Here is a 27499-nt window from a genome sequence, read left to right as displayed (position 1 = left end):
TAGCCTAGCTAGCTAGCTAGTAGCTTAGGCTACTAGCTAGTAAGAGCTAGCTAACTTCCTGGTAAATTCAATAAATTAAGTAGATGTTGCAATTGTTGTTCCCGAGATTATTGCAAATTTGATATCTGTTAGTGTTGAAGTAACACTGTTTATATTTATGCCAATCTTCCAGATAGAGTTGTACCCCGAGTGTTCAAAATGGCCGCCGTGTGACAGACTTACAGACGTCTGTGTTTACAGATTTACATACAGTGAGTTCAAATGAGTTAAAGTGAACTGACACCGACTCTGGTGGAAGAGATCCAGATGAATGAGCAGCCTGTCTTCTATTGGCTGGCTGAGCTGAAGCCTCTTCCTCCTCCTCCTCCTCCTCCTCTTCCTCAGCTTCGCCTTCTCCTGCCTCCTCCTTCCCTCCTCTCTCCCTCTGAGGACGCCTCCTAGCATCCTTTTTAGCATCCTTCCTCGGTTCTTTCCTCGTTTCCTTCACTGTCTCTGAGCTCGGTTCCTTCCTGGCTGCTGGAGCTGCAGCTGAAGAGTTTTGTTGACAAAATGATTAACAGAAATAAATTAAAACAAATGACAGAACATTTTAAAGAGGAGAAGATAACTTCAGTCCTGGTTGATGAAATGATCAAACTTTTACAGACCTGAACTCTGGATTTTAAAGATAATGATGAACTTCAGGTAATGAGTTGCTTCAGTTCTCTCTCTCTCTCTCTCTCTCTCTCTCTCTCTCTCTCTCTCTCTCTCTCTCTCTCTCTCTCTCTCTGTCTCTCTCTCTCTCTCTGTCTCTCTCTCTCTCTCTCTCTCTCTCTCTCTTCTAGTCAACATTAGCATGTTAGCAATCCATGGCAGCAAGGAGACAGAGAAGCTGCTTTGGTTCTTGCTGTAAAACCTCTCAGCTCAGTGACTTGCTGTATTGATTGATTGACTGATTAATTGATTTGAATGGGAGTGTGGTTCTGTGGGTTTACCTGGGTCAGAGCTGCTGGCTGGTCCTGGATCAGTTCCTGCAGCTCTGTGCAGATCTGGGTTCTGTTTGGGACCAGAGTTACAGATGCTCAGGATCAGGAATAAAGAAATGCCAGTGTTCATTTCACACTATTTTAAAGGGAAATAAGGAAATGGGGGGTTGAATTGTGGTTGAATTTTGTGATATTACAATATTTGCTTGTACAACTACTGTAGTTTATAAAAAAAAAAAAAAATCAGCAATTAAAAACAAGTAAAAATAGTGCATTTATATGTTTTTTACAAGCTAGGTCGAGTACACCAAGCACAAAATGAGCTAAATAAAAACCAACTTTAATATTCCAGGTAGCCACGCAAAACACATTTTTTCCAACTCAACATGCAGATCAGATTCCAAATTTAACCTGCTGCTTCTTAGCAAAAGCAACTGGTAAGTTACAGAGGCTTTTTATATATCGTTTGTAATTTCCATTTTATGGGCTATGTTATATGAAAAAACAGCTATTTTTGTAGTATTTTGTAAATATTTAATAATGTATATATGCATATATATAACCTGTATCTGTAAATTGGCTATTTTGGCTAAGTATTTGTATTTGTGTGCATATTCAAGCATAACATTCAAACTTAATTCTGACCAATCAGCAGCTGCGGCACGGCGCCTGCTGACACTCCATCAGACTTCAACTTTTCAAATTTCATAGAAAATTCATTCAATTGAATTAAACAAGAAGTGAGCCCAACGCTGATAGACAATATATTGATTGAACTGTATTGAGCCAGTGTGACTGACCTGTCCAGAGCTGGAGCTCCGCCCCTCTGCCTCAGCCGGACCAGACGTGTCACTTCCTGTTCTCTGGAAAACACAACAGGCAAAATCACAAAAACAGACAAAATATGAGACATAAAAAAACAAAAAAAACCCAATGAAATGCACATGAAGAGCTGCACTGAGTGAGTTTCACTTTAAAGGAACTTTATAACGGCGTTCTGAGAAAAACATAAAAGAGAAAACACTGACCTTGTGTTTGGCCTGACTGTGTGTGATATTCCCTGTGACCTCTGACCTCTGCCCCTCCTCTCCCTCTGTGAACACAGAGAACAGAACAGGTGGAACAAGACTGAACCAGAGCTGAACTCCTCAACCTGTTTCTGTTTTTCTGTCCATGCAAAACATCTCAGGGGAAAACACCGGCGGAAAACTCACTGCAATATTTCAACCTTGTTCAGTGTTTTTTGTGTCCCTGATCACACACACACACACACACACACACACACACACTGCAGTTCAACACAGTGTTCTGCTATCTGACCTCATCTACCTTATCTAACCCTGTTATTCAGAAATAACCCATATAATCTTTATAAAACTCATGCAAACTACATATATGAAACCATATAACCCTATTATGTAGGAATAACCCATTAACATAAAACATGAAATAAACCATATAACTATTTTTTTAACCTTATAGAACATACATATATATATATTATTCATGTTATATGGGTTTAATTAAGGTTGGAAGTAACTAATTACATTTACTCACATTACTGTAACTGAGTAGCTTTTTTGTGTAGCTACTTGTACTTTTTCAAGTATTTTTTAAAGTCAGTAATTTGACTTTTCCTTCAGTCCATTTTAAATCCCATCCATCACAGAACAGATTGTGTCTCTCCATCAGCAACAGAAACTGGATCAACAGAAACTGGATCAACAGAAACTGGATCAACAGAAACTGGATCAACAGAAACTGGATCCACGTAAACTGACAAACTGTGGATCCATTCACAGTGAGAAGAGGAATCTGACTTTACTTTGTTTCTGCACTTTATTTTGTCGTTTCTAATGTTTCCAGTGAAAAGAATCTAGTTTGAACTCTGACCTCTCTCCTGTTAGAACCACATGGAAAAGATCACAGCTAACAACGCTCTCTGTTCTAAAGAGGAACTCAGGGACTTTTACTCTGAGGACATTTTAAATCACACACTTTTTACTTTTACTGAAGGAGATTTTTACACCAGAACTTTTACTTCTACTTTAGTCAAATATCAGTAAAGTAACAGAACTTCTACTGCAGTAGGACATTCTAGTTCTCTTTCCACCGCTGTTTAATTGTAATAAAACTCTATTAAACTCTATTAAATCTGGTATGTTATATAAAACAGATAGGACTGTAAATGATTCTGAACTAAAGGTCCAGACTTTATGAATAAAACTGTAGGCTTTATTCTGTTCTATTGTTTGATTACAGAAATGAGTGCCGTGTGTTTGAATCTGAAAGTGTTTCCTCTCCTCCAGGCGGAGCGTCGGGTTTCCTCACATGGACGCTTTCAGCTGTTGTTGTTGTTGTTTTAAAGAGAAGAAGAAGAAGAAGATGAAACCGTCAGGAAGGTGGTGTTTGTCCCCCGGGGGGTCAGAGGACACAGTTCCCACCATAGAAGAAGAAAGAGAGAAAGATGATAGGTGAAGCTATATGTATGAAGAAAGGAGGATCGGTGTCGTATGGAGGAGAGAAACCGCCTGCAGGGAGCAGAAGACAAAGAGAGAGCAGCCACACCATAGAGATATACTGTTATATCCTGTTATATCTCTATGAGCCACACCCTGTCAGCTCCGACTGAACTTAACACGGTCGTTTCTCAATTTATGTCATCTTTTATTTTTCTTTCAAATGGTTAAATGTTTAGTTAGTGCAAATGAAATGAAAGTATTGTGCAACATGATGTTAAAGCAGACTGCAGCAGGCTGGAGGCTGGAGGTTACGACTCACTTTCAGAATGAACAACAATAAAACTGCAGAACTTGGAAATATTCATTTTACTTTGAACTGATGGAAGAAAAGGGTCAGAACATTATTGTTAACTGTAAGTTTAGCTTTCACTATCAAACCTGAAGATTTGAATTGAAAGCTTGTGAGTCAGTCTGCTGTTTATTCTGAGTCCAGACCGGATCAGTTAGTTTCCTCTGGTCTGACTGGAAGCACTCTGATGTTTTCTTCAGACAGCAGATTGTTAATTAGTGATGATTTCTATACAATAAGAGTGATGACATCAGCAGAAGACGTATTTTAAAGGCATGATTTTAAGTGGGTAAGGTGAAAGTACTCTAACGAGTTACTTTTAATAAAGACTAACTTAGTAACTAGTTACTGTTCAGGGCAAGTAACAAAGTAAAGTAACTGTTAGTTTCAGAAGTAACTCTGGGCAGCGGGGGGTTCGGTGGCTGTTGAAGTCAGAACTCGTTCACTTTTCCCAGCCAGGTTTTCCCAGAAGCTTTGTGGATTGTAACCCGAAACCTCCTGGCAACAAAAAAAACCACATAATGCCTGAAATGTAAAAGTCTAGAGTTTCTGTTTCCGAACAAACAGCAGCATGATGTTCCCACTCAGCCTGCCGTCGTCTCACCTTCTGTCACTGTGTAGAAAACAAGCATCCGCCCTCTGATCCTGACAACCAGACAGGCTCCACCCTCCGGCTCCAGCACTCTGTCCTGAACACGCATGTAGCCGTGCACGTAGCCGTGCATGTAGCCGTGCACGTAGCCGTGCACGTGCACAGGGCAACGCTTTACTCTGAACCTTTATTTCTCCAGAGAAGCCTGACATCACATTCACACTGAAGATTTTCAAAGATTCTTGAGGAAACTTGTAGAAAATCAAAGCTCTGATGGGTGATAAGACTGTTGGAGGTGTGTGTGTGTGTGTGTGTGTGTGTGTGTGTGCGTGTGCGTGTGCGTGTGTGTGTGTGTGTGTGTGTGTGTGTGTGTGTGCGTGCTGACCTGTGTGTGTCTGTTCAGGCTGCAGCAGAATAACCCAAGGTAACTTCTCTCCTTCTGAGGACAAAACCTGCAGAGCTGAGAGAGAGAGAGAGAGAGAGAGAGAGAGAGAGAGAGAGAGAGAGAGAGAGAGAGAGAGAGAGAGAGAGAGAGAGAGAGACAGTTTTGTTCTGCCATGGTGTTTTAAGAGCTGGGATCAGAAGCGCAGGAAGTGGACGCACACTTCCTGTTGGTGACATCAGAAGTCGGGAAGCGGAGGGATCAGAGTCCGTCTGTAACAAACTGTAAATCCGGCTCTGATTTCTCCCACTTGCCATCTTGAATTGCAGAACCGCGTTCTTCCGTTTCTTCCGACGTGAACGCGGCGTTACTTCGGCGTGACGTACCTCGCTCCTGTGTGACATCATCAGGCCGAGACGGGTCCCGGCCGTCGTACAGGGACAGCCGGACGATCTGGCCGTCCGGGCCCAGGACCAGGCTGCCCAGCGGCCCGCCGGCCTGCAGGTCTGAACACAGATAGCATGAACACCTGACTGAGAGAGTCACAAGGAAACACACTTCAGCTTCAACTGAACCAGCTTCACCTCTCAGCTGCAGAGGCAGGACGCCCCGCACCGCCCCTCTGCTGACGTCACCGGAGTCCCAGGCAAACTGGAGATCAGGTAGTCTGTGCTGTAAGGAGGCCAGAGAGCTCTGCCGGCCCGGTCCTCTCCTCCCTAAAACACAACCCAACACTCCTACTGGAGGAGGAGGCTCTGAGGAGAGGAGGAGGAGAGGGGGAGAGGAGGAGAGGAGGAGAGGAGGGGAGAGGAGAGGAGAGGAGAGGAGAGGAGGAGAGAGGAGAGGAGGAGAGGAGGAGAGGAGAGGAGAGGAGAGAAGAGGAGAGGAGAGGAGAGGAGAGGAGAGGAGGAGAGGAGGAGAGGAGAGGAGAGGAGGAGAGAGGAGAGGAGAGGAGGAGGAGAGGAGGAGAGGAGAGGAGGAGGAGGGGAGAGGAGAGGAGAACACAAATGAAAGAAAAGAACACAAATAAGACCAAACCTCAGTCTAGGGGTTCTACTGTACAAAGTTATTATCATGTACATTTTTTCAGATTTTTCTCTCATTTTTGTTTTTTTCTTGTGAAATACTGAATTGTTCTCAGCCTCCTTGCCTCTGATAATCAAATGAAATGACCTGAAATGAAAGGGCAAATAATTTTTTTGTTGAGCTATATAGCATACGCAGCCTGTGATGGCGGTGGCGAGTCGGTATCGCTTTGTTTTCTTTGGTTCACGAGCCAAAAAGAGCTAGATCATCAGAATACACTTTTTCATCCAATAGTCTGAGTTTCTCAAGAGTCCTTGGGGATGTAGCTCAGTGTAGAGCGTGTGCTTCATGTACAAGGTCCTGGGTTCAATCCCCAGCTTCTCCACTGACTTCTGGGTGTGAGAGTCCTCCAGTGGCCGGCAGACGGAGCTCACTCTCCGGACAGTGTGTGTCTGTAGACTGTTTTAAAAAATGACAGAGATGGCAGTGTCTATCCATTTCTGCCTTGCCATCACTCAAAAAATCTACCAGGCATTATAAACGTCTCGATTGTTGTTTGTCGTAGAAAATGACAAAGTCCAAAAAAACTTTGTCTGTGCCCTGAATAGGACTGATAATCTAAGACGAGTTTTACCTGAAATTATTTTTACACAAATATTTTCCTTCAGCTGCTTCAAACTGCCACAACACAGACAGACGGAGATAACAGAAGATTCAAGAGAGGAAAAATAAGACAAAAACATCATGTGAAAGCAACGCTGTTTAGCAGCTGACTGGGAAAGTCCGACGTCTAGGACTTCCCAGTCAGCTGCTAATAGTTACGGCTAAAAAAAAAAATCATGTAATGGTTGGAAATCCCAGATCCAGATCATCACCAAAATCTGATCAACTGATCCTCGGACCGAGAGAGAGATCTGTCCACCAGATCCCAGACAAATGGTTAAGAACCTCTTGAGATATCCTGCTAACAGACAGACAGACAGACAGACAGAAAGTAAAACCTCCTTCCAGAAAAGAGAAGAACATAAAGGAGAGAGAACATCATGGCTAAGACCAAAACCCAAATATGGATTTCAATAAATAAGCATTGGTAACGAGTGGGGATGTAGCTCAGTGGTAGAGCGTGTGCTTCGCATGTATAAGGTCCTGGGTTCAATCCCCAGCATCTCCACTTCTCTTTACACTGACTGGAAGATCACTGCTTTAAACCTGTGACTGGCCCCTGACCCCTGACCCCTGACCCCCTTGGTCAAATCTTGGCATGTATGTGAACCTGAAGCCCTATAGACAAATGGCGCTCCTTTCGTGTGTAAAGTAAATGTTAACACAGTATATCTCTAACTTTGCTGGATAAGAAATCTCTGTAGTCAGTCTTCACAGAGATGGGAGCCAACAACAATCCCAGGGAGGTCAGTTCAGGACGAGTTTAACTGAGGTTTCTGTTGTTGGCATTTTACAGCATGTAGAGCTGCTCAGGAGAATACATGTTTTCAACAAATAGGCCGGGAGACATAAGCGGTCTTGGGGATGTAGCTCAGTGGTAGAGCGTGTGCTTCGCATGTACAAGGTCCTGGGTTCAAGCCCCAGCATCTCCACTTCTCTTCAGGTTACAGAAGCTGTTTAGTGACCTCCTGACCCTCTACAGAGATGTGAGGAATAGAGAGATAGGAAGGACTTTGGGTCAATTTTGTTTGTCATAGAAAAAATCTCCCCAAAAATTGCCTGTGGTGGGAATAGGGCCGATAACAATCTCAGGATGTCAGTTGGGATGAGACTAGTTTTACCTGAAGTGACTGGGCATTTTACAGGATGTAAAGATACTCAGGACACTAAACACTGAACTGCTGACCGATTCACCTTTTGTGAGGAGCCGGCTAAGACCAAAAAACGGACTTAAATGGAAAATATGAATGCATATGATTTTTCTACATACGGGTCAGCCTTTGCAAGAGTCCTTGGGGATGTAGCTCAGTGGTAGAGCGTCCTGGGTTCAATCCCCAGCATCTCCACCGTTTAGAGTCTTCCTGATTCCTGTGAACTTGTGTGTTTGTCTGGGAGAGACTGTCCAGACTTTACTGACTGAAGTTCTCACCGTGATTACGCGAATTTGCAAGGGCTCAGGGGAGCGGGACTGCATAAAAGGGCTGAATGGGACGGGTCTTCTCCCCTCGCTCGTTGCCGTGGATACCACCGATGTAAAATCAACATTAAACAATGGATCACTGAAGGGTGCAGAGCAGAGAAGTCCATTAGCCATTACATGCTGATGACTTTGACTGTTTTCCTTTCATGTTTCATGTCATGTTTTGACATCTTGTTTATGTCAGCTGACGTGTTACATCCGTTGTGCAATGAACGATGGGAAATATCGCCAGAGAAGTCTGCAAGGTAGCGGATTCGCTGGAAGTCTGCATGGAGCGAGCCACAAGTCCGCATGAGAGCCCTAACCCTGCGGACTTGATGCATTTTGACAATGTACAGCCCTAAACCCTCCTGGACTTCACAGGAGCGCGCTGGAAAGTCTGCAAGTCTGGATTCAGCCACTATTTCTTAAACTGTGTGGAACAGAGAGATGGGAAGGTGGAGACAGTAACTCTTCATCGAGAAATCCTTTTTGCCTTTGCAAATTTGGGGTTTTTAGTCATATTCAAGCTGAAAAATCTCCACAGTTCAAACCAACAACAAATCTTGTGTTTTCCACCCTAACTCTAAATCCTAATAGCTCTTTAGCATTACATTTCACATCGCACCACTGATCCAAACACTGATTTAAAGCAAAGAGTCCTTGGGGATGTAGCTCAGTGGTAGAGCGTGTGCTTCGCATGTACAAGGTCCTGGGTTCAATCCCCAGCATCTCCATTATGTTTGAGACTCTTCTTTGTAATTCAATGGGAAGAGTGTGACATTGTGTGTCACAACTATAGAGTTGAGAATGCATGTTTTTGAACAAAACCAGACCAGGACAGGAGGGAAAGATCTGGACCGGTTCCATCCGGATCCCAGTCCAGGATGTGAACAGTTGTCAGGTGCAGATTCCAGATCGTTCTTTACAGTCTCGGTGTTTTTCTCTCTAAAAGCTTCAAAACATGGCGGAGCAACTGTGTTTCCTAAAGCTCAGAGGATTCTGGGTATTTTCCATGTTAAATAATGTTGATTTCTGCAAAGCTCCGACTCTTCATCCTGATTGAAGTCACATCTGCTGGTGGGAGTGAAGCCAAACTGACTTGGGTTTTATTTTTTATTATTTCTTATTGCAGCAGTCTGTCAAAGAAGGAATGTACCTGTGTCTGTGTGTGTGTGTGTGTACTGTACCTTCTCCTAGATCCAGCAGAATCATACAGCCTCTCTCAGAAGGTAGGGTTTCTCCTCCTCCTCCTCCTCCTCCTCCTCCTCCTCCTCTTCCTCCCCCTCTCTGTCCTCCTGCCTCTCGTTTCCCATCTTCTCTTACAGTTCTCTCTCCTCCTCCTCCTCTCTGCTTTCCACTCTCCTCCTTCAAATCACGCCGGAATTGTCCTTTAATCAAAACATGTAGTTACTGATCCAACAACAAACATAAAACCCAGGTACAGATCCGTCCTCTGCCTCTGCGTGTCTTCCTCACCCTCCGTGTCCCCGGGAAGCAGCAGAGGAAGAAACAGCAGCTTCCCACGAGTCTGAGGCTGCAGATCGGGCCGGTCTGGATCGTCTCTGTCCTCCTGCGGTCGGGTCGGGACCTGCCGTCCGTCCTGCCGGGACCGGACCCGGCTCGGACCAGAGGAGGAGACGACACGGGTCTCCGGGATGGGAGGGAGGCGACTGGGACCGCCTCCGATCTGATGACATCATCAAACAGGGACGTCTGTTATTGGATAATTTCACTTTCGAAAAATGTAATGTCAGCTGAGAGAAATTAGTTTAAAATGGAAACATGGTAACCCTTTAAATTACAGAATATTAATTATGTAGTAATAACTGGAAATAATTAAATAATATCCAAGTAAATAGATGTAATAACTTGGTCTAACATTTAGACCATATGGGACACTGAAACTGAGACTAATGAAACTCGTCCAGGTGGGTCTGCAGCTCCGTCAGGAAAGTGAAGCAGGTTTCACTGCAGGTTTTACAGACACACCCGAATCACACTGACAGTCTGAAATCCAATTTCTACTAAATGTTATTTGTATATGAGTCTAACCTGAGTCGAAGCTGCTGTCTTACCCTGTCAGTGTTTTCCCAGCAGGCTCTCTGGTTCACTAACGGTCCCACAGACAGAGGAGGCAGGACCAGACCTGGAGGGGGGGAGAGAATAGACTCTTTCTTATATAATCAATCAATCATCTTTGTATAGATGTTTAACTCTGCATGATGTCACTGATGACAAAACTATCTTTGTTCTTATTGACAACTGTTGGCCTCAGTCCATACTGTACTGGTGGGATTCAATCCGCTGGTAAATTCGACACACAGGTGATCCAGCAAGCAGCTCTTACTTTAATAAAACATCGACTTTTGTAACTGGTTTGCATGTTAGTCTTCTAATAAAGTCCTTATATAAAGACGGGCCTGATAACCTGTAAATCGCTAATAAATCGCTCCATGTGATGTGTAGCAGAGTCTTTTGATTCAACAATCGTTAATCATCATCAGAGATCTTATAATTAAGCCCAGAGGACTGACAGCTGTAAGAGTGAGAGCAGCAGGAAGCCTGTGCTCACAGATAGTGTAGCGGTAAGACCCTCCACTCTGTGGGCCGGAGCCTGGGATCAAATCCACCAGAGAGTGAAGGTGAGCCCAGAGACAAGGTAAGAGCTTAACAAAATAAAAGACTTCACTACTAAAAACTGCAACAACTGCTGCTACTAAAGCCACACCATGCTTTCAAAATAAAAGACCTAATGAAAATACAAACATTCAAAATGAGCAAAGAGCTCAACAAAATGCATAACCAATACAGAATTCAACCCAACCAAAAACATCAACCACAAGAAAGAAGTGTCCAAAACCTTCAAAACAAAAGAACCAACCAAAACCTTCAAATAAAACTGCACACCTTCAAAATACAACCAACCTCAATGAAATCATAAAAACATGCAAATAAAACCAATAACCAAAGTATTAAACATTATTCACACTAAAAGCACAGACCAAGTGCTTACATGCTTGCTTTATAATAAATCAACCTTACAGAGTGTCACAGGACATATTGATCTATATAAAGACCTCACATACAGTGTAAGGATGCAGTGAGTCCTGTATGTGTTGTTAAGGCGGAGTGGTTCAGGTTCAAATTCTGCCGACAACGAGGGAAAGTTTTCACAGCAGTTGATATGGAATAAAATGTAAAGATGATGTTGGAGAAAGTTTGGTTTGCCAACGTTATAAATTGGTTTGAAACTACTGGGCATCACATCAAACTGTATCTTCTCTGTCTCAGTCGATGTGTTTCTGCATCTAAAACTGTTTCTTTACATCTTCTTGTAGTTGGATATTAAAATGATTCAACCTGCTCTTCACCTGAAATCAACTCACTTATATCCAAAAAAATGACAAATGGGAAAAAAATATTATCAGAAGGGACTGAATGATAATAATGCAGACAGTGGAGGAGAGAAGAGACTTGAACTGAATTCTCTGCTGGATGGGAAGCAGTGGAGGTTTTTCAAACTTTGGAGGATTTTGAAACGACTTACAGACATTATACAGGGGATGTAGCTCAGTGGTAGAGCGTGTGCTTCGCATGTACAAGGTCCTGGGTTCAATCCCCAGCATCTCCATTATGTTTGAGACTCTCCTTTGTAGTTCAATGGGAAGAGTGTGACATTGTGTGTCACAACTATAGAGTTGAGAATGTGGGGTTTTGACTCACCTTCTCCAGCCACCAGACTCGTGGGAATTTTAACTTTACCGATAGCTGCCATATTACACAACAGAGAACCTCTCCGAGATCAGAAAACAATATTCAGTGTTGCTGTGATGATCCTCGGTTATAACTGTTTCAACCTCGTTAGTGAGACATTGTGTTTTTTCTGTCGCTTCCGTGTTTCAAACGGCAAAAATAACTACAATACCGATGATCCTTAGAGGCTGTTGGTATGGTGATAGCATAACAAACGTAGTGGGTGTCAACGTCAATTTGGTGGGTGCTACTGCTACTACTAATATTTCTCTGCTGGATGGGGAGCAGTGGAGGATTTTGAAACGACTTACAGATGTTATACAGGGGATGTAGCTGACGTTGTGCCACCAACTGTATATTATAACTGACTGACACACTCCTGGTTCGCATCCTACTTGGCAGCTCGTCCCAGGTCTCATGGAGAGGATCTCTGTCCAGACCATGTACTCTTAACACCGGTGTCCCTCAGGGTTCAGTCCTGGAGCCCCTGCTGTTCTCTCTGTACACTAAATCCCTCGGCCATGTGATCTCCTCTCATGTGATCTCCTTCTCCTGTAACTGCTATGCTGATGACACTCAACTCTACCTCTCCTTCCCGCCCGCAGAAACACAAATTGATGGGCGCATCTCTGCATGTCTTAAAGACTTCAGTGCTTGGATGTCTGTTCTCCACCTCAAGCTCCATCTTGACAAGACGGAGCTACTCTTTCTCCCAGGGAAACACTGTCCTCACACAGACCTCCATCTCCACTGAGAACTCCACTGTGTTTCCTCCAAACTCAAAACTTTTCAGTTTTAGCTCTAACCCTATGGAACCGCCTCCCTCTGTGTGTTAGACTGGCAGATTCAGTTTCCCATTTTAAATCACTTCTTAAAACCCATTTATTTAAACAGCCATTTTATTTTACTGTGTTTTTATTATTTTATATTCATGTTCCTATGGACTGTTGCACTACTTGTCTGCACTTTATGTCCTGTGCTTTTTTGCCCTTTTTCATTTATCCGTTTTAATTTTCTGTTTGTTTTTAACTTGCCTCTTGGATCAGGTGTACAAGAGTAGAGCTGCACAACTGAAACTTTGGATTGAAACTCTGGAGGTTTGAGAAGAGAGAAAACAACATGGATAAGACCAAATCCAGAGGTGAAGCAGCTCAGACCGTAACACCCTGCAGTCCTTGAGGATGTAGCTTAGTGTAGAGCGTGTGCTTCATGTACAAGGTCCTGGGTTCAATCTCCAGCTTCTCCACTTCTCTTTAGGTTAAGGAGACTTTTCACTGGCTGGACGGTCACAGGTTTGACTCCTGTAACAGCCAATGTGCCCTGGAGCAACGCTAACTGCTCTGGCTCCTCCCACTACAAAATCAGGAAGTCCATAAGGTTTCTCAGTTACTGTTTTGTAACTGAGAAACCTGTAATTAACCTGTATGAAGGAGGGGATGTAGCTCAGTGGTAGAGCGTGTGCTTCGCATGTACAAGATCCTGGGTTCAATCCCCAGCTTCTCCATTATGTTTGAGACTCTCCTTTGTAATTCAATGGGAAGAGTGTGACGTTGTACCACCAACTGTATAACTGTGGACAAAAGCGTCTGCTGAATGACATAATGTAATATAATGCAATGTAATATTACAACAGTGTGTCTAAGATCAGTCCTCTTGGCTCATCTGTCCTGTTGGTCTTTTCTCCAGCTCTACTCAACATATTTCCATGACACCTTAACTGGATCAGGTGCAGAGAAGAGCTGCACAACTGAAACCACTTTGGACTGAAACTGAAACTTTGGTTTTTGACTAGAGCTCTATCTTATACAGGGGATGTAGCTCAGTGGTAGAGCGTGTGCTTTGCATGTACAAGGTCCTGGGTTCAATCCCCAGCATCTCCATTAGGTTTGAGACTCTCCTTCGTAATTCAATAGGAAGAATGTGACACATGTTGTGTCACAACTGTAGTTGAGATGTTTGATTCTGGAAGCACTTCTGACTCTGATTCTCCAGACTCATCATTTTCATTTTAGTGATAGCTGCCATATTACACAACAGAGAACCAATGGGATGGCAGTATAGTAGCGGCCTAGTGGTTCACTGCTTTCCAGGAAGTAGAAATAATGGAAATTTGATATAAAAATATATATCATATAAATAGACAAGATAGATTTTATTGTTGCTACTGCTACTGCTACTAATAATAATAATACCTGAGGTGTTCGAGGTTTCCGTCTCTCTGTCTGACTGGCGCTCGGCTCCATAATGTCTGACTGGGGAGACATACAGGAAAATACTGTTAGGATTTAAAGACAATCAGAGAGACAGACACACACACACACACACACACACACACACACACACACACACACACACACACACACCTGTCCTCCGCTGTCTGTTCCCAGTCATATATCCTCCATAGTAGCTGCAGAGTGACGGCTGGCTGGTTGCCCAGTTTGAGTAGACAGTAGCCGTCTTTAACACACAAACTCTGTCTGCAGCTTCCTCACACAGTTTCTCCAGACCTTCTGTCCTCTGGAAGCCTTCTTCATCCCTCCTCATCCTCACTGCACAGCCTGGAGATCCTGCTGCTTCATCCCTCCTCATCCTCGCTGCACAGCCTGGACCTCCTGCTGCTTCATCACTCCTCATCCTCGCTGCACAGCCTCCGCCTCCCGCTGCTTCATCACTCCTCATCCTCGCTGCACAGCCTCCGCCTCCCGCTGCTTCATCACTCCTCATCCTCGCTGCACAGCCTGGACCTCCCGCTGCTTCATCACTCCTCATCCTCGCTGCACAGCCTCCGCCTCCCGCTGCTTCATCACTCCTCATCCTCGCTGCACAGCCTCCGCCTCCCGCTGCTTCATCACTCCTCATCCTCGCTGCACAGCCTCCGCCTCCCGCTGCTTCATCACTCCTCATCCTCGCTGCACAGCCTCCGCCTCCCGCTGCTTCATCACTCCTCATCCTCGCTGCACAGCCTCCGCCTCCCGCTGCTTCATCACTCCTCATCCTCACTGCACAGCCTCCACCCCCTGCTGCTGCAGAGGGTCGCCTCAGGTTCGGCTCATGGATCTTCTCCTCCACAGAAACACGGTGTAAGTCTCGTCCTGCTGCTCTGTGGTTTGTCTCAGTCTGCTGTTGGTAGAAAACACACTAAAGGTGAAGAAATAAACACTCACCGGCCACTTTATTAGGCACACCTGCTCATTAACGCAAACAGCCTGCTCCTCCAAGCAGCCAATCATGTGGCAGCAACTCAATATATAAAGCATGCAGACAGGGTGAAGTGGTTTAGGTTTAGCTTGTTAATGAGAGAGGTCAGAGGTCAGAGGAGAACAGGCAGACTGGTTCAGACTAACAGAAAGAACAGCTCTGTACAACAGTGATGTGCAGAAGGGCATCTGAACACACAAGCTGTTGGTCCTTATGATAAATAGGCGACAGCAACAGATGACCAGCCGCTACTAGATAAGTGTACCTAATAAAGTGGCCGGGGAATGTAGAGTACAGTTTGTGAACACCTTTGTTTTTTGCATGTCGTCTCTGTCGGGTGAAAAGCTTTTATCTCCAAACATGAGAAGAAAAGAAGAAGAAGAAGTAAAAAAGAAGAAGAAGAAAAGCAGCTTTGGTTTCAGCTTGTTCTGAGTTTTGGGGTTTTATAAGCCTGAGGTTGGCAGGATTTTCAACCCATAGAGAAGCATGGGTTTCAATTTAAGTGAAAACATGAAAATCACCAAAATTGGAGTTACAAGGTTTCCACATGACAACAGCAATATTTTGTTCTGCTGCAAACTAATTTAATGCTAGTCTGGTCCAGATTTGACTGTAAAATATTAAAGTTTCCTCACTGGACAGGAGAAATTGCTCCAATAAAGAAATGGAGCAAAATTCAAATTAGGATCAGATAAAAGGATAATAATTTGCAATAGCAATTCGCACAAATTTCTAAACGAATGAAGCGTGAACAGATCCATTTGGATAGCAGCTGACCTGTAGTGCTGCTGGTTCCTCAGGGGGTCCGGCTCTCTGCTCCGCCCGGGACCGAGGCTCTGTCTGCGGGCTGGGACTCCTGGAGGCGCGGGGGATCTGGACCACAAGGTCAAACCGGACTGTCCTGCTGCTGCTGCCGCTCTGCTCCTCCTCCGCACCTGGAGACAAATGAAGAAAATGAACTTCTTGTGACAGGAAAACGGTGTAAATATAATGTATGTATATTATGTCCTCAATAGGCTTCCGTATCCCTTCCCTCCCTCCTGTTCACCTCCAGCCTGGTTCTCCTCTGCAGGTTCAGACAGCAGCTGGGCCGAGGAGTCTGGACCGGGACGTCCTGCTGCGGGACAGAGAGGAGGAGGAGCAAAGAGGGGTGGAGCGAGCCTGGAGGAGGTGAACTGGAGGAGGGAGAGAGAGAGAGAGAGAGAGACTGAAGCCCCTTCCACACAGATGAAAAAAGACGGTTTGAAGCCGGATTATTTCCGGCTTTGAGTTCAGTGTGAAGGGTCAGAAAAGCATTTTTTAAATTCGGTTCAAAGCTTCATGAGAGCTTTAAAAAGTTGACTTTCCTTACTCAGCACGTGGTTTAGGTTGTTGTGATGTGTTGCACTACATCGCAAAGATAACAAGAAACTACCATACAGCATCACATTTGTTTAGTGTGAGGTACAAACACTTGTTTTTTTGTTTTTTAAGATTATTTTTTGGCCATTTCTGCCTTCATTTGATAGGTGAAAGTAGAGAGACAGGAAACATGGAGCTTATTCTGCACTTGACCGCCATTAAAACCAGAATATAATCTACTCCCCAAGATCAGATAAAGCTGGACGAGTTTGTAGTGTTCAGATTTTTACTTCCCCATCATTTGAATGAGGCCACGAAAATATTTCATTCTTTAGTCTCCATCTTTGTTGCTCAGTGAGACAGAGGACAAATATTAAACAAGCGAGACAGAGAAAGAGATTGAGTGGAGGGGCAGGTAGAAAAACAGAGAGACTGTGTGTGTGTGTGTGTGTGTGTGTGTGTGTGCGTGTGTGTGTGTGTGCGTGCGTGCTAGCTTGTCTTTCCTCAGCAGAGCTCATGCATAATTTTCACATTTTAACTGGAATCCTCTTCCTGGATGAGTTGAGTTCAAATTGAATTGACCTCAGCTCTCTGCTGCAGAGGAGAGACAGTTGAACACTCACTTTACTTTATTCACTTTATCAACAAGCAGACAGTCAACCGACCAATTTCACACTCTGAAACCTGAAGCAGGGTTTATGGATCTGGACTCTCTATATTCACACTGCAGTCAGACTGACTGTATTCAGCTTCTTGCTGTTTTCTTCTGAAGCTCCACTGGACAGAATTAGAATAACAGAGAAACAAACATGACTAGAAAAACAGTTCCTGGAGAAACTGTGTGGGCTGAAAGTATAAGAATACCCAAGTTAGACAGGTCAGTCAGTTAGACAGGTTGTTAGACAGGTCAGTGGGTTAGACAGGTCAGTGGGTTAGACAGGTTGTTAGACAGGTCAGTGAGTTAGACAGGTCAGTGAGTTAGACAGGTCAGTCAGTTAGACAGGTTGTTAGACAGGTCAGTGAGTTAGACAGGTCAGTCAGTTAGACAGGTTGTTAGACAGGTCAGTGAATTAGGTCTTAGACAGGTGGTTAGTTAGGTGTCTTAGTTAGGCAGGTAGTTAGTTAGACAGTTGGTTAATTAGACAGGTCAGTGAGTTAGACAGGTCAGTCAGGTCATTCAGTTAGACAGGTAGTTAGACAGGTCAGTGGGTTAGACAGGTAGTTAGACAGGTAGTTAGACAGGTAGTTAGACAGTTGGTTAGTTATGTGGTTAGTTAGACAGGTCAGTCAGGTCATTCAGTTAGACAGGTTGTTAGACAGGTCATTCAGTTAGACAGGTAGTTAGACAGGTCAGTGGGTTAGACAGGTAGTTAGACAGTTGGTTAGTTATGTGGTTAGTTAGACAGGTCAGTCAGTTCATTCAGTTAGACAGGTAGTTAGACAGGCCATTCAGTTAGACAGGTAGTTAGACAGGTAGTTAGACAGGTCATTCAGTTAGACAGGTAGTTAGACAGGTAGTTAGACAGTTGGTTATTATGTGGTTAGTTAGACAGGTCAGTCAGTTCATTCAGTTAGACAGGTAGTTAGACAGTTGGTTATTATGTGGTTCGTTAGACAGGTCAGTCAGACAGGTATATTAGTTAGACAGGACAGTTTTTGAACCAGATTTCAGTCGGAGGTGACTGGTTTGTTTCAGTCCCAGATGCAGACATCACTGTGCAGGTCAACCTGCTGCAGAACCTCCAGCCTGGTCATCCTTCAGTCAGCTGACCTCCAGCCTGGTCATCCTTCAGTCAGCTGACCTCCAGCCTGGTCATCCTTCAGTCAGCTGACCTCCAGCCTGGTTATCCTTCAGTCAGCTGACCTCCAGCCTGGTCATCCTTCAGTCAGCTGACCTCCAGCCTGGTCATCCTTCAGTCAGCTGACCTCCAGCCTGGTTATCCTTCAGTCAGCTGACCTCCAGCCTGGTCATCCTTCAGTCAGCTGACCTCCAGCCTGGTCATCCTTCAGTTCTGTCATTACAATACTGAGCAGGAACTCACTCTCCTGACGGACTGTAACCCCTCGCACCCCGACTTTCCCCTACATTTCCTCTTAAGTGGCTGCACAGTTAGAAGAAACATTTTCTCCAGACTGAACTTCAGTGTCTCCTCTGCTGTTCTCTTCACTGAAGCTCCAGCTGCTGACACTGAGAGAAATATTCAAACCAAGACGCTGCTCCATTACATGAAATGGGAAAAATCCAGATATCTTGTGCTTCATTTCCTAGACATATTCAGCCTGACATGTTTGGTATCTTTGGAAACGTTGGGATCTGGTCTAGAATTTGAAATAAATGTTTTGTGGGTTTGAACAAAGTTTGGTTGAGAAACATGAGTTTGTAATGACGGACTCACCGGCAGGACCATTAACCTCTGCTGTCACCTTATTGGCTCCCAGAAGGAGTGTGTGGAGCCAATCAGGTGATGGTTTGTACTAGTTATAGATAATCTACAGCAGCCCAGCAGACCTCCACTCTGTCCACACTGATTCTGTTTTAGCCGCACATCCAAAAGTGTGAAATCCATCTCATTCCACTAGTCCGCCTACCTGCTTGTTGCCGTAGCTCAAAATGGCTGCCGTCAGCTCCCTCAAGGTGCTGAGCTGCTGCTCCACTTCCTGTCTGGCCCGGTGGAAGACCCGCCGCTTCCCGGCCCTGGCCTCTGATTGACAGGCAGTTGCCATGGTGACCAGGTCCTGGGAACAGAAGAGGAGTTTGAGTTTCAAACAAGGGAAAATCTATTCCATCCATTCTTGGTTTCCCTTTTTGAGGGTCCAGCTAAGCTAGCTCTAGCTCTAAGAAGAGTGGATCATATAGAGACTTTACAGTTTCTCTTTGTCTTTAATCAACAAACAGGTGCAGCAGTTTGTCTTGGTGATAATATGAAGAGACACTGAAACCTTACAAAGTATCACAGTACATTTTGTTCTCCAATCTGCTGCCATCCAGCTGAGTCTCATGATGGAGGAACATGTAGAACTGTGTTAGTTAATAAAGTGTAAATCTGTACAAGCAGCTAGAAGCAGAGAGCAGCTGAGTCAGCTTGTTGTGGTGTGGCTGTAGATCCATTCAGTAACGTTCTCAGTAAAAGTGAATAGTGTGATAAGGTGGATTTGGTTACTGTGACACAGTAAACTGTCTTGTCTTTAGCCCTAGTCTCTACTCCAAAACACTCTGAGTTGTAGCTTGAGAAGAGTCAGCTCAGTTAACCTGAACAAACTGTTAGCTAGCTAACTAGCCAGCAAACACACTGATGTTAAAGTCGAGATGAAACGGCATTTCGAGAGTATCTAACTTCCGTATCGTGACGTATTTCCGAGTGAAACAGGAAAGACAGGCGGGACGTAACGTTGGGAGGAATTTGATTTGAACGTTGAAAAGTGGGCGTGTCATAACACCCGAAGACACACCGAAGTACCGTGCTGTTGCTAGCTAGCTAACTAATGAATCTTAGCTCTGTGCGCTAAAAGTTGAAGATTGATTGATGGGTGGATGTCATGATATTATTGGTTGAAATTAGTTACGGGCATGCTTACGTAAGCACACGGCATATTTTGTTTTACAGGAAAAAAACATGATTGAATTTTGATATAAGAATACAAAGAAATTGATTTTTTGTATTTTTTTTTTGGCATATATTGTTAAATAGGTGCACAATATGACCGGGGATGTGATCTAAAAGGGTTAAAAATGCATTTTTCATTTCATCTCGACTTTAACAACAAGACAGTGATGTTAGCTGACCAGATGCTATGGTTAGCTAGCTAACAAGCTGACATTATCTAAACACTAAATCAAATCAATGTGTTTTTATGTTGTGCTTTTATTATTCTTACTGCATTTTATTAAGTGTTCTTATTGTGTGATTTTCTTGTAAACCCTTTCTGCAAGCTAAATTTCCCTTACAGGGCAATAATGTTAACCACTTATCCATATACACGTAGACACACAGACACACACACACACACACACACACACAGATACCTGTGAGTATAGAACTAGCGGTCCTCTGCGAGTGCTGTAGGTCTTGGGTGGGGCTGGCTCCGCCCCCCCGAGCAGACGGCCGCTATTGGACAGCCGGAGCAGAGACTCCTGGGACCTCCAGATGTAGTAATCCTATTGGTTGATTGATTGATTGATTGATTAGTTAATTGGTTGACATAACTAGTGATAAAATGTATTAATGCAGGTCTAAACAGTAGAAACAGTGTGGAAACCAGTCTAACCAGTTCAGTAACCTGATGTACTAATAATAATGTACTGCAATACTAATGTGTATTCATAGTATTCCCATGATGTCACATGCTTTTCCTACATACCAATTATAATGCTTTACCATATACACAGCTCATTGGCTGCTTGATTATAATCAGCTGTTATTTATGTAAGCATGCTGACATAGGGGATGTAGCTCAGTGGTAGAGCGTGTGCTTTGCATGTACAAGGTCCTGGGTTCAATCCCCAGCATCTCCATTACGTTTGAGACTCTCCTTTGTAATTTAATACGAAGGGCTCTCAGGTTGTGCCACCAACTGTACAGTATATTACAACCACAGAGTTTGGTGCCATGGATTGCTTACATGCTAATGTTGACTAAAAGAACTAGAGAGAGAAGTAGTCTTTGATAAAGCTACGTTAGCCTCGTCACTAACGTTAGCTTCTAGTTGACACAAGTGTGACAGACTTTACTTTCCATAATCGCCATTTTATCCTGTATTAACTACCATGGCAAACAGTGGAAGGACCATTCTATCCATTCAAGTTCTGTTTCTCAGTTGAGTCCTCTTAGCCAGGGCTTAATTTGTAAATGATGAGGTCCCGGAACACAAAGCGGTCGGTGTTCCCACGAGTCGGTCTGGAGGGAAAAGGTTCCGGAAGATATCAAGACAACAAGCTCAGTGCAGCCATACAGCTTCCTGCAGACCAACAGCCTGAACATTACTACATGACCGACTGTATGACCTTAGAGCTCCGACTACTGGAGACCTATAACAATATTTGATTATTGCATAGGCTACATAATGCTCAAGTAGTAGACTAAAGATATAACTGCACTGTGCACAACATAAAAATGCCCACATAGGCTACTATGAGACATCCTAATCACACATAAAGGAAACTGCAATGGCTTCAACCATTTACCAGAGAAATTCTGGTTCGAGTAGTTACGCATCAATATTCAATACAAATACTTTCATAGGATATTGATTTTGAATGTAGGAAACAATGTCAGCGAATAATGCAATAAAACGTGTCGTGGTGCAGCTAGAAGTCGGCCTGACTGACACTCAGCTGGACCGAGCTGGTTTTGAAATTACAGCCCTTCACTCAACCAGTTCTCATGTTATTACCAATTATTTCTGGACACTCAACATAACATGCACAATTGCCCGCATATTTAACTGTGGGACTTACAGGTCCGCACTCCAAAAAATGTCTGTTTCGCAGTCATCTATTCAAATATGAATTTTGATTGTCCCAGCAGAGACCTAACAGATTACAGAATATGCTAACACGTTTACAAAAAAAAAGGAAATTCAACTTTTAGCCATGACGCTGCCTGAAGTTCACCATAACACACTCTGCAGAGCATCACTCATGTGTGAAGTGATTACTCTGCACTTGTTGTTACTTTCTAATATGGTAATCACCTGTCTTCATATGGAAATGAGACAGGTTTTTGGAAGGGAGGGGAAAGGAAAGAAGAGTCAACTATTGGGAGTATTACATGGCAGACAAAAAAAAAATAACGTTTCATGCCACCAGAGGTGCCGGGTCCACGCAAATAGGTACCGGAATGCAGGTAGTCCAAAACCGCGAGGTGCCGGATCCTGTTCCGGCAGGATCCGGCACAAATGAAGCACTGCTCTTAGCTCATCTGTCCTGTTGGTTGTTTCTCCAGCTCTACTCTTGCACACCTGATCCAATTAAGAGCTACATATTTTCATGACACCTTAACTGGATCAGGTGTGCAAAAGTAGAGCTGCAACTGAAACCTTGGACTGGAACTGTGAAGGTTTTTGACTACAGGTGCATTTTATATAGGGGATGTAGCTCAGTGGTAGAGCGTGTGCTTCGCATGTACAAGGTCCTGGGTTCAATCCCCAGCATCTCCACTTGTTTAGAGGTTTCAGTGGCTGGAAGTGACAGGTTTAATCCCCAAAACTACTAATGTGCACTTCACAGACACACTGAACTCCTCTTTTGTGAAGAGAAGAACATAAAGGAGGGAAAACAACATGGCAAAGACCAAAACCCAGATATGGATTTCAACAAATGGGTAACACTCAGTGGTAGAGCGTGTGCTTCGCATGTACGGAGAGACTCTCCGTTGTAATTCAATGGGAACAGTGTGACGACGTGTCACGACTATAAGAGAAATGGGAAATTTAGTCACAGTAGATAGCCTATCGATATACGCAGTGTAAAGGATATTATGTGTTTGTATCAGCTGTTGCGTCTGAGTGGTTCAGGTGATGTCTCCCCGCACAAGTTAAAATCCTGCTGACGAGGAAGACCATCACAGTTCCTCGTTTAAAACATTAATTTGTCATCACTCATTCTTGCCGTTGCATGATTTCTACGGCTTGGGTTATTCTGAAAACACACTCACACACCACATCTGTCCAACAATACAAACAGTATGGAAACCAGGCTAACCCGATGTTCTCCAGTAATCATGTGCTGTAGTACTAATAAACTAATGTATTCCAATATTAGAATTTGTGTATTATTACAAAATGTGTGTGTGTGTGTGTGTGTGTGTGTGTGTGTGTGTACCTGCGGTGTGAAGCAGACCTCCAGTCGTCCATCATGCCTCCCTGCGTTTCTATTGGAGGAGACGACCTGGCCACACCCCCGACTCAGCAGGGACAGAGACAACTCCTTCATGATGTCACTTCCTGCTGGCTGGAGGACAACAAGGATCAGTCAAAGGCCCAATCCCAATGTAGAAAACACTCTTCATGCTACTAGAGGTTAACCTGCACTACATCATTACAATATGTAAAATATGCAGAAAAAAAAGAAAAAGAAAACAAAAAAGAAACAGTAGGAGGTAAGTTGAAAGCAAAAGCTACTTTTAAGAAAGCTTAATGAGCACAAATAAGCACATAAGAAAGCAAAAGGCTATATTACATGCTGCTTATATTAGCAGCATCTAACATCCTTCTTAAACGTTTAGGAAAACGTAACTTTCTTTTTTCTCAAATGAGCTGTTTATTCTGTTTTAATGTTGCAATGTTTTCTCTTTTAACTGTATCTTGCATGTAGTTTGATCCTTTCATGCCTGTTTCTCTCTAAGTTCTTGTTAATTGTTTTTTTTGTGATTATTTTTCTTTAATTATGTTTTTTTTTTCTTTTCAGGTGTATTGGCTGATATTTTCCACATACATGAATATTAACATCACAAACGCTATGAACTGTGGGTAATTCCCTCAAGCAAAGTCTGCAGAATTGCGGATTTTCCCCGAACCAATCACTAGTGACCGACGTATCTGAACCAATCAGTGACGACGTATCGGCCGCTCTGACATCACTTCATGGTAAGCAGACATTTACCAACTGACCCAAGAATGTCGGTCGATTTCAACTAAAATATCTTCTCTGCAAAGACAATCTGTTGGTTAAGGAGGAGATTTCAACAAATCTATTCTGCTGAAACACCAATGAAAAACCGGTTCAAACTTTAGTCCCGCCCACAGAGGCTCTGATTGGCTCGATTGTTTCTCGGAGCGAGAACAAGCCGTTGACGAGGGAAACAGCAGACTCTCTGAATCGCTCCACAAAATCTGAAGAGTGGAGGAACGAGATTCAGGATCTGAACCAGGAGAAACCACCAGGAGCACATTTCCATTCACTCTAGTAATGTGATAACAGGGAAAACTCCGGTTTACATGACTCAGTCAGGAGGATTTCTCTCCTGAACATGAAGCGACACGCAGCTTATTTCATCTGGTCAGGTTTCTGTCTCATCACTTTGAACTGCTTTAAAGCAAAACAGTTTAACAAACACTCTGCTTCTTCACCATGCTGTTAGATGTTTCTGCTTCCTGTATTCGATAATGTTTTCTCTCATGCTCAGATGTAAAACGACAGAAATCAGACTGAGGGTGAACATGCAGCGAATAATTGGAAAGATTTGGGCAAAAACCTGCTGTGATAATCAGGTTTCTCATGATGCGGTGAAACAGTGTTTTGGAACAAATTCCTTCAAATGTAACAGGAATTTTTACTGTTGGTTGCAATTGCTGGAAAAAAAGAGTCAATAAAATTGTCTCTGTTTTTGCCCTGGTGTGATTATCTTTAGTCGATCTGATCCTGTCTTTGTTCTTTTCCTATTTTCTTCATTTTTATGAAATGCTACAGCAGAAATAGTAAGATCAGACCTACCTGATGTCTGCTCTGTTCCCATACACACTGCTGACATGAGGCTCACTGTGTGTGTGTGTGTGTGTGTGTGTGTGTGTGTGTGTGTGTGTGTGTGTGTTCAGTCCCTGTTGCTAGGTTCTTCAGAGTCTCAGAATCTCTGTGTTACTGTTGCCGTGGCTGCAGCGACGCAGATTTTATAACACACACACACACACACACACACACACACACACACACACAGAAGAGGTTTCCACATAAATCCACCCTGTTACACTTTCTAAAAGGTTATCCAGTTTGTTTAATAACTGTGGTTCTCTAAAGTGTTTCGGCTAAAGACTCAATTCAACAAACCATTTCATGCACACTGTTGTTCTTGTTCCTTATATACTACCATGAGTGCATTTAATACAGGTCTTGGTCTTTCAATGTAACCCCCCCTCTGGCGGCCATCTTGGAGGTCCTCAGCTCTGAACAGCTGACTGTGTTTCTGTCGTCTCAACAGAATTGAACAGACGGTTAATTTCTGTCTGTTTCTGACTGAACTGATCATTTCATCACTGATCCATCTGATTGATTTAGTGTTTAGATAATGTCAGCTTGTTAGCTAGCTAACCATAGCATCTGGTCAGCTAACATCACTGTCTTGTTGTTAACACATCTGATTAGCACACTAGCTAACGTATCTAGTAGCAGCTAGCGTTAGCATGTTCACATTAACATCAGTGTGTTTGCCGGCTAGTTAGCTAGCTAACAGTTTGTTCAGGTTAACTGAGCTGACTCTTCTCAAGCTACAACTCAGAGTGTTTTGGAGTAGCGACGGACAGCTGAAACAAAAAAATGAGGTTTTTCAAACATTACAGCTATCATGTAGGGGATGTAGCTCAGTGGTAGAGCGTGTGCTTCGCATGTACAAGGTCCTGGGTTCAATCCCCAGCATCTCCATTATGTTTAAGACTCTCCTTTGTAATTCAATGGTGACATTGTGTCACAACTATAGACAAATGGGAGAAGCCTGGCAGAGCTGCTGACTGACAGAAGAAAACAGCGTCTGCTCATATGTTGATGAACTTCCTGTTGAAACAGGAAGTTGGGGCGGGACATAACAGGGGGAGGGATTATTCAAAAGTGGTTGCCGGTGTAAACCAATGGGAGAGAAAGACTGAAATGTGATTTGATGTTATTGGTTGATGTCATCATTAAAACACACTGCTGTCCAGGAAGGAGAAGTGATGGGAATTTGATATAAAGATATGAGAAAATAAACAGTTTTGGTCTTTGCATGTTGTTTTCTCTTCTTTAAGTTCTTCTCTTCACAAAAGAAGAAGCAGATAGCGGTTCTGTGTGTTTGTCAAGTACACATCATTAGTTTAACCTGACACTTCCAGCTAGTGAAACCTCTGAACAAGTGGAGATGCTGGGGATTGAACCCAGGACCTTGTACATGCGAAGCACACGCTCTACCACTGAGCTACATCCCCTACATGAGATGTAGCTCTAGTCAAAAACCTTCAGAGTTTCAGTCCAAGGTTTCTCTTGCAGCTCTACTCTTGTACACTTGATCCAGTTAAGGTGTCCTGAAAATATGTAGCTCTGAATTGGATCAGGTGTGCAAGAGTAGAGTCTGAGAAAAAACTATCAGGACAGATGAGTCTGGAGAACTGAGCTAAGAAACACTGTTGTTTATACAGTTGGTGGCACAACCTGAGAATTACAGCAGAGAGTCTCAAACATAATGGAGATGCTGGGGATTGAACCCATTTGTTGAAATCCATATTTGGGTTTTGGTCTTTGCCATGTTGTTTTCCCTCCTTTATGTTCTTCTCTTCACAAAAGAAGAAGCAGTTCAGGGTGTTTGTGAAGTGCACATTAGTAGTTCTGGGGATTAAACCTGTCTCTTCCAGCCACTGAAACCTCTAAACAAGTGGAGATGCTGGGGATTGAACCCAGGACCTTGTACATGCGAAGCACACGCTCTACCACTGAGCTACATCCCCTACATGATAGCTGTAAGAAGTTTCAAAATCAAAAAAAAGTTTGAAAAACCTCCACTGCTTCCCATCCAGCAGAGAATTCAGTTCAAGTCTCTTCTCCTCCACTGTCTGCATTATTATCATTCAGTCCCTTCTGATAATATCTCATTTCTCCATTTATCATGTTTTGCATATAAGTGAGTTGGTTTGAGGTGAAGAGCAGCTTGAGGTCAGAATCACTCTTTAAAGGACAAGAAGACGTTTTACACATCTTATCAGTTTCTTCACATCAGTGCAGAAACAGAGAAGATCAGCTCACAGACTGAAGAGACAGTGAAGCGTTTTCACAGTTTGATTTGATGTACAGAAGTTCATCCATCATTCAGTAGTTCCATCAGATGACAAATCAATTCATCATTCATTCAACGTAATTCAGTGACTTGAGCTTCGTTAGTAGATAGAAGTCTTTGCTGTATGAACTCGCCTGCTAACGTAACTAGAGCTGTCAGATAGCTGTTAACGTTAACGCGTAAAGGCTGTCCATGTTTTCCAGAGAAGACGCACTGGAACGCATTTAGATCTTCCAATGGAATGCACCATTAGTACCTGTTCATTTGAATTAGATGAGGTGAGACTACATTACCCATAGTTCTTAGCACCAGAGCTGTTGTGGCAAGTTGAGGCTAGCAGTGATTTTTCTACACAATGTTTCCAACAAAATGTAACGAGTCAAATTTGATTCAGTAAAGAGAAACAGTGACGTTCAGTCTGAGTTCTCATCAGTCTCATCAGTTTTGAAGGAAGTTTATCTGCAGAACCTGTTTCTATTGATTAAAGTCTAAAACCTTTTCAACCTGTTTGGTAAATTTTCAACTACAGAAACGCTCCAGTCAGTCTACTTGTATATATATTAGTTCAGTATATGA

The 27499-nt window shown here is 43.4% G+C and overlaps 11 non-coding genes across 11 annotated transcripts; 9 read left to right on the top strand and 2 right to left on the bottom strand.

Annotated features, from left to right (window-relative positions):
• Positions 1-6875: 6875 nt before the first annotated feature.
• trnaa-cgc (transfer RNA alanine (anticodon CGC)) lies at positions 6876-6947 on the top strand. Its single transcript has one exon. It is a non-coding gene; the product is annotated as a tRNA-Ala (tRNA).
• A 352-nt stretch (positions 6948-7299) lies between these two features.
• On the top strand, positions 7300-7371 carry trnaa-cgc (transfer RNA alanine (anticodon CGC)). The gene has a single exon. It is a non-coding gene; the product is annotated as a tRNA-Ala (tRNA).
• Positions 7372-8563: 1192 nt separating this feature from the next.
• On the top strand, positions 8564-8635 carry trnaa-cgc (transfer RNA alanine (anticodon CGC)). The gene has a single exon. It is a non-coding gene; the product is annotated as a tRNA-Ala (tRNA).
• A 2825-nt stretch (positions 8636-11460) lies between these two features.
• trnaa-cgc (transfer RNA alanine (anticodon CGC)) lies at positions 11461-11532 on the top strand. The gene has a single exon. It is a non-coding gene; the product is annotated as a tRNA-Ala (tRNA).
• Positions 11533-13086: 1554 nt separating this feature from the next.
• trnaa-ugc (transfer RNA alanine (anticodon UGC)) lies at positions 13087-13158 on the top strand. The gene has a single exon. It is a non-coding gene; the product is annotated as a tRNA-Ala (tRNA).
• A 304-nt stretch (positions 13159-13462) lies between these two features.
• On the top strand, positions 13463-13534 carry trnaa-ugc (transfer RNA alanine (anticodon UGC)). The gene has a single exon. It is a non-coding gene; the product is annotated as a tRNA-Ala (tRNA).
• A 7100-nt stretch (positions 13535-20634) lies between these two features.
• Positions 20635-20706, top strand: trnaa-ugc (transfer RNA alanine (anticodon UGC)). The gene has a single exon. It is a non-coding gene; the product is annotated as a tRNA-Ala (tRNA).
• A 1571-nt stretch (positions 20707-22277) lies between these two features.
• Positions 22278-22349, top strand: trnaa-cgc (transfer RNA alanine (anticodon CGC)). The gene has a single exon. It is a non-coding gene; the product is annotated as a tRNA-Ala (tRNA).
• Positions 22350-25473: 3124 nt separating this feature from the next.
• Positions 25474-25545, top strand: trnaa-cgc (transfer RNA alanine (anticodon CGC)). The gene has a single exon. It is a non-coding gene; the product is annotated as a tRNA-Ala (tRNA).
• A 464-nt stretch (positions 25546-26009) lies between these two features.
• trnaa-cgc (transfer RNA alanine (anticodon CGC)) lies at positions 26010-26081 on the bottom strand. Its single transcript has one exon. It is a non-coding gene; the product is annotated as a tRNA-Ala (tRNA).
• Positions 26082-26525: 444 nt separating this feature from the next.
• Positions 26526-26597, bottom strand: trnaa-cgc (transfer RNA alanine (anticodon CGC)). Its single transcript has one exon. It is a non-coding gene; the product is annotated as a tRNA-Ala (tRNA).
• Positions 26598-27499: the final 902 nt, after the last annotated feature.

The sequence above is a fragment of the Centroberyx gerrardi genome, chromosome 10 (genome assembly GCF_048128805.1).
Source record: "Centroberyx gerrardi isolate f3 chromosome 10, fCenGer3.hap1.cur.20231027, whole genome shotgun sequence".
Classification (NCBI taxonomy): Eukaryota; Metazoa; Chordata; class Actinopteri; order Beryciformes; family Berycidae; genus Centroberyx; species Centroberyx gerrardi.
This window is presented reverse-complemented; position numbering and strand designations above follow the sequence as displayed.